Genomic DNA, 6,448 nt, shown 5'->3' on the forward strand with positions numbered 1-6,448 from the left:
TTCAACTCCTCACTCCTTACTCCATCCATAAACTTCGAAGCAATCGCCAAGTTTCGCTCGGATATTCTCTCATCCGGGTTGCTTCTCCTCCTGAGCAATTCAAGGTCGTCCAAGAATTTATCTATTGATTCTTCATCTCTCTGACGCCTCTTCTCGAACTTCACCATAGCCTGGTGCCCTTGTACTCCAGAGCCGAAACGATTCAGCAGGATGTCGAATATCTTGCGAGCGCTGTCTCTCTCATTGGCTCTTTTCGCCATTACACAATTTAATGCAGTACCCTCCAGGTTGCTTGTCAGCGCGCTGCACTCTTGTTTCTTGGAGAGATTCTCTTCCTCAAAGTGTAACTTCATCACCTCTATCCAAGTATCAATGCAGCCGTCCGACTCGTCTTTATATGACTTCGGCTTTTTCAGTGTTCTTCTTGACCTCTCTCCTCTCTCGGTTAACTTCGAGAGCTTGGTGATGAAAGTTTCGAGAGATCTGTTCAGAGGCTCAAACATCGAGGCATACATCGTTGTGTCTTGTGAGACTGTAGTCAGATCCGGTACTGAACTGACTTGTGGCACAGTTGGCAATCTTGTCTCCGGGGTGGCATCTGCCTCCGGCGGGACTGGATTCGTCCAGCCAGGCCTCTGCGGGGCTGCTCTTGGCCGCTCCTTATTTCTATGTTCGTAGTTCGTTCTCGAGCCTTGCTGGGCTCTGGCACTGTTGCCCGTACCATCTCCAACATTCGCATGGCGTGAGCGCTCCCTTGAGTTGGAATGCTTCTGCCAACTACTCCCATTCAGGATCGCGTCAAGCTTCCGCATCATCAAGTCAGATTTGGCGTCCAACCTCCTTTCCAGGCCAGTCATCGTTTGGGCGTAGGTGTTATCATGATCATTCAACAATCGCTCGATCTCTCTTGTCATCCTAGCCTCTCTTTCCTCTGACTCTTTGTTTGCCTGTGCCAGGCTCTCGGCCAGGCATTGATCGGTGTCACGAATCAATTGAGCCTGATCAAACCTCGCCTGCGACTTCACGTGCGTTAGCTCATCTTTCAAACTCTCTCGACCATGGTGAGCTCTCTCGTCAACTTGATCTATCCTCTTAGTCATGTCTCGCCTCAATTCATCCAGGCCATTCATCACACCAGCGAACATATCACTTATGTCACCAGCTGCCCCCAATGGCGGGGTTAGCCCCAGAGAAGACGAGGTCAACTGTGGCTGTAGCCTAGTACTCGATGACGCACCGCCCTTTTGCTTGTGCATTGACGTCATCAGTCTGTCAAACGTTGATGATGCTCCCATCGTTATCCCATCTGACATAGGCCTGGTCGGCGAGGCAGAAGACGCCTCCCTGCTCATGTCGTTCCTTGGGCACGGTGTGAAGTTCACATCCGGATGGGTTATTTCCGGTTGGTCGTAACTAGAGGATTGTAGCGACGTCACGCGCTCATCGTACAAAGACTTCCAACTTTTCTTTGCCTTCGAGAACGTCTGCTCTTCACCCGGACTCATACTCGACATCATCGCGTTGTTGCTCTGTTTGGCCAAAGATGAGTGTGCACTTGTCAGATGTGAAGGTTCCTTTCCCCATTTATAGCTCTTAGTCTCTGATTTGGACATTCCCCTGTACAACACTTCCTCCCGAGGTTCAACCTCGGGACGCTCCGAGGTCTCCTCTGTCCTCTCGACTTCCTCCCGTTCGAGGACCTCATCTGGCTCAAAGTCGGGTCGAATGAGCGTTCGCTCCCCTTCGTCAAAGGGATCCACCAGCGTTTCGCTCGCAGGCTCGGCCTCGGCGCTCCGCCTTTGATTGCCATCGAGGTTCTTCTCGCTCCTTAGTTTCATTTCGCTCACTGAAAGATCAGGTTGACCTTTAGTCGATTCGTCTTCAGCAAACGCGTCGGAAGCGCTGCTAAACGAGGTTTGGCTACGCCTAGTTCTAAACTTCCGCGTGCTTCCCTTGCTTAGCTTGGGAATTTTAGTAGTCAATCCTAGCGAGTCCCTGCGCTGCATAGTTTTTAACAAAATGAAAGTATTCGTAATTTGATGGCAATGCAAACGTACCACAAACAAGATTTAGTTAAATCACTTAACGCTGTCTACTCGATTCCGTCAGTATCAAAATGTCTCTTAGATCTCTCACGACTAAACTAGTGACTCAGCTAAAGTTACACACAGGGTCTACCCAGTATTGATATAATGCTAACTCAACCCGGTTGTATAGTATAACAGTATCACTAAGTTTCCACAAGATATGATCGACAGACAAAACACAATCGATAATCAGATAAGAATATCCTACAGGTGACAGCGACCTTTTGTCAGTATCAATTTATCGCCACACAATTTATCAAGTCACTGCTTTGTTAAAATTAAACAATCTTTGATAAAAAGCAGTGATGATTCAGAAATAGATAAATAAAACTTAGTCTTAAAGAAAAAGACTTCCCCCAATCGGAACGATCCGAAAGAACGAAGCCCAGGACACAGTCTTCTCAAGTGGGTGTGTATCTGCCTAATACACCCATCGAGGTCTTCTTTTGGGTGTCCTGCGATTGCCCGAGCTGTCCTACTAAGTAGCTCAAGGCAACCTCTGATCGAAAATTCGTCAAATCTATGAAAAAGCTCTCCCACACTCGGACTGCTCCAAGTGCACGAGAGTAGGGAACAATTTTTTTTTCAAGTGGGTGTGTATTTGCCTAATACACCCACCGAGGTCTTCCTTTATTTGTTCCCGGATCGCCCGAACTTTCCTATCAAGTAGCTCAAGGCAACCACACAACCAAAATCACAATCAAAAAAAATTTTTGTTCGGGTACTTTTAATACACCCAATGTAGAATCCAAAGTTGATCACGAATTTCCGGGTCAAAATGGGTTCTTATGATCCTAATAAGCGCGCCTAATATCCTAATATGATCCTAATTAAATGGATATTTTCCGTTTCCCAAGTTGCCACAGAAAGTTTACTCAAGTCTCTAACAAGGAAGATCGTTAGAAGGTTTAAGACACTCCGGAGGGTTACCTCGGAGGGTACCTTGATCACCCAAGTTACTTCGGAGGGTACCTTGATCACCCAAGTTACTTCGGAGGGTACCCTAATCACCCAAGTTACTTCGGAGGGTCCCCCTAAAATTACTAAGGAGGGTCAATAAGATGCTTAATATGCTTCGGAGGGTTACTTCGGAGGGTACCTCCAAAATTTTCAAATTTTTCGATCTCGCTTAGAAGGTTCTCCCCCTCGCTTCAAAAAGCGTCAAAACAAGCTAGGAGCTCTAAGGGGAGCTGTTTTAACTTCTTAGGGTGATCTCGTGGAAATTTTCCACTAAGGAGGGTTGCTAAAGGGTTTAGCTGACTCAGGAGGGTCACTTCGGAGGGTTCCCCCAAAATCAAGAAAAAGGGTTATATCACCGCAGTAAAGCCTCTGAAAGCGGTCTACCTGACTTAAAACTAGGTTGGCTGACACGGTCAACCTTCCCAATTGAATAAAAAGATGTTTTGATAAAATTTTCTGCTGCTCGGAGGGTTACCTGTAATTTGGACCCTCCGAACCAACAAATTCTAAAAAAATTTTCTTTTCCGAGATTGTCAATCCCAAAAACGGTTGTGATTCGGAAATATGGTCAAAAACGTCGACTTATGGTACCAAAATTATCCCGATCGGATAACTTGTCTTTGAGAAATCGCCAAAAAGGCGTTCGTCAAAATGGCCTTTTTTCACCACCTATATAGGTTCTGAAAGATTTTTTCCGCAATTCCGGTCGAAAGTGCCTAAAAAGACTTGAAATGAGCGTAGCAGCCCTGTACGGCACTGGAATAATGCAAAAAACCGGACCAAAATTGGTTTAGAAACAAAAATTTGGCCAAAAACTATCAAATTTGGACCCTCCGATTCCTTCCTTTTCCAAACCTTAAGTCGTTAGCTCTATCCACGGAGCTACTCGAAGGGTTACCCAAAAATTTCTCTAGTAACCGAGCACGTTATGCTAGCACGCTCCTAACGCAAAAAATTTTATTGCTCTAACTCCAAAAACTCAAAAACTCGATCCCCAAAACAGATTGACAAAATACAGAAAATTATCAAAATTTTGGTCGAAAAATTTTCGTTTTTCTAACTTCTACTGAGTCTTTGCTCACGCGGTTTCCTTAGTGAAGGGGATCGAACTACGTAGCTACTCTCTATATAAAAGCTTTTTGCCTATCGGAAAAGCTCGGATATCCGAAAATTTGGGGGTCTACGGTTTGGTCGAAAATTGGTAATTTTCGACAAAAAATGGGTGTTTCTTGGGTCTAAATAGGAGATAAGTAATATATAATCAGGATAATAATCTATTAATAGTCGTTAATGAATAGTACTATACCCTCCTTTGCACCAAAATATCCGAATTAAGACCCTTAACTCGGAAATTTGTAATCGATGGAGGGTACAATCGGACCGCGCCAATCGTGCCCCCCACCACTTAAGTTTTAACGAAATAGTACCCGAACGATACTAAAATTGCTTCAACGATACCCAACAGTCGTTGCGGATGTTGTCCTTGATGTCCCTGTTGAGTGTGGAACACGTTGCTCAGCTTGCCACTCTACCCTCCGGCCACCGGCAAAATCACCATTAACGTGCTTAAACACTCAAATTACACTCGAGGGAGGGTATCCAACCCTTCACCAAAACACACAATCTTTCTATCAGAAACGATATAAATCAATCTGAAACAACAACAAATAGGAAGGTCAGATCACATCTCGTCCGGAAATAACATATAAACTGTCACTTTACGTTTTTTACTGTTTTTGGTCTTTTTTGGATTTTTCTTTTTTGTACTTTTTTGTTTTCAAATAAATTTATTTTTGGCTTTTTCTTGGTTATACACTATTTTTGTTTGGTTTTACGCTTTCTCTTTAATTGTTTTTGGTCCTGGGACATCAGGACAAGCGGGCTCTAGATTTCCCACCTAACCCTCCGGCACCCGGAATTTTCGGTGTTAACTAAGTTAAAAAGCTAAATTGTACTAGACGGAGGGTACGCACCTTCCCTCTAGTACAACAACGGTCATTAAGGCCTCTAACTCGGGCATACGCCCGGAGCGGAGGGTACGTCGCTGAAACGCTTGCTGATCATGATGGTTTCATGCCTTTAACAGGCCCACCCAGGAGCGCCATAAAAACGTCTATGTAACATTCGCCCAAATATCACACAGCGACGGAGCGTAGAAAAAGTACCTATTAACGACTGGCAGGCGTCAGTTACCTTAATTCTACTCGTTTTTCACCGTCTCGACCTTGCCAGTTGATTTTCTGGTCTGTCTAGGGCAAAGTTAAAAGTTACCATTTTTAGGCCATCAGTCAAACGACTTTTGATCAGCTTTCGTTTACATGCGAACACAACCACATAGCTGAGTCTCGGATCCTCAGACTACGTGATTGTCATTAAAAACACGGCTCGAACAACCTATTTTTATATGTTTTTGTGTGACAGTTTTATATTAAATCCATTGGAGATGGATTGACCCTTTCCCTTTTCTAGCTACTCATGCTCTGAAATAATAAATAATAACGGTGTTAATTAAGATCTATGACATTATAGCAGCTATATAGTCAGTCTATACAGTCCCTTCACATAGACAGTCTCTGGGGGGACCAAGCCTCCACTCCCGTAATATTCTTGAGATAACACTCTTATCTCTTATAATTCGTGTCCCGGGAGGGTTCCGTGGTATATTTCTTCCCCCACTGAAGCCTCCTTCTCCACAAATATCCGTCGCTAAGGTTCTTATCGTGTGTTATTGCCACGATAAGAGGCTTCGTAATTTTCTTGCTCGACTGTTCTTCACAATCTCTATCGTGGTTCTGTTTTTCGTCTTTTTATTCAAAATGGTCGTCTTTTCTCTATTTCTCAGAAATGTTCTTCTTCCAATCGAAATTTTAAAAATAAAAATTCTAGAACATTCTGACCCTCCGTCGCAACACTTTTTTGTTCATAAGGCCTTTAGTCACTCTTTTTTATGTCGCCGGAAGGTTGTGCTGTGTCATCTGGCAGAATGGCACATGTAACGGGTCGTAGTCTCATGTCACAAACGAACCGAATTGGCTCCGACTGATTTGAGGTAGAAAAACACAAGAGATAGTGTCCCTGACTCTTGAGCCAATAGTTAAAGGGCCAATTTTTCTTAAGCCTCATGTGTGACTGCAGTAGACGAATGTTACATAGTAATATAATTAATAAGTAGTAGCCCTGTTTTTAGGAGTGACCTCGTGGACGGGGGATACTGAGACCCAGCCATGAGCTCGCTATTTTTGCATGTAACTAAGTTGGTCTGAGCGTTCTGACCGAAGGTCAAAACAGTAACGATTTTGTCGAGCTGATGTTAAAAGGACCACACAAAGAGCTGGCTTTGGTAGAGACGGTTAAAAGCATGGAGAGCTATGTTTAGACGCTAGCCAGTTGTTTTACAACCT

General features: G+C 44.1%; 1 protein-coding gene across 2 annotated transcripts in view; it reads left to right on the forward strand.

Annotated features, from left to right (window-relative positions):
- LOC134855174 (uncharacterized) overlaps positions 1 to 6,448 on the forward strand; it is a 74,811-nt gene that overhangs the window by 27,481 nt on the left and 40,882 nt on the right. The window lies entirely within an intron of this gene.

The sequence above is a fragment of the Symsagittifera roscoffensis genome, chromosome 10 (assembly GCF_963678635.1).
Source record: "Symsagittifera roscoffensis chromosome 10, txSymRosc1.1, whole genome shotgun sequence".
In the NCBI taxonomy this organism is placed as follows: Eukaryota; Metazoa; Xenacoelomorpha; order Acoela; family Convolutidae; genus Symsagittifera; species Symsagittifera roscoffensis.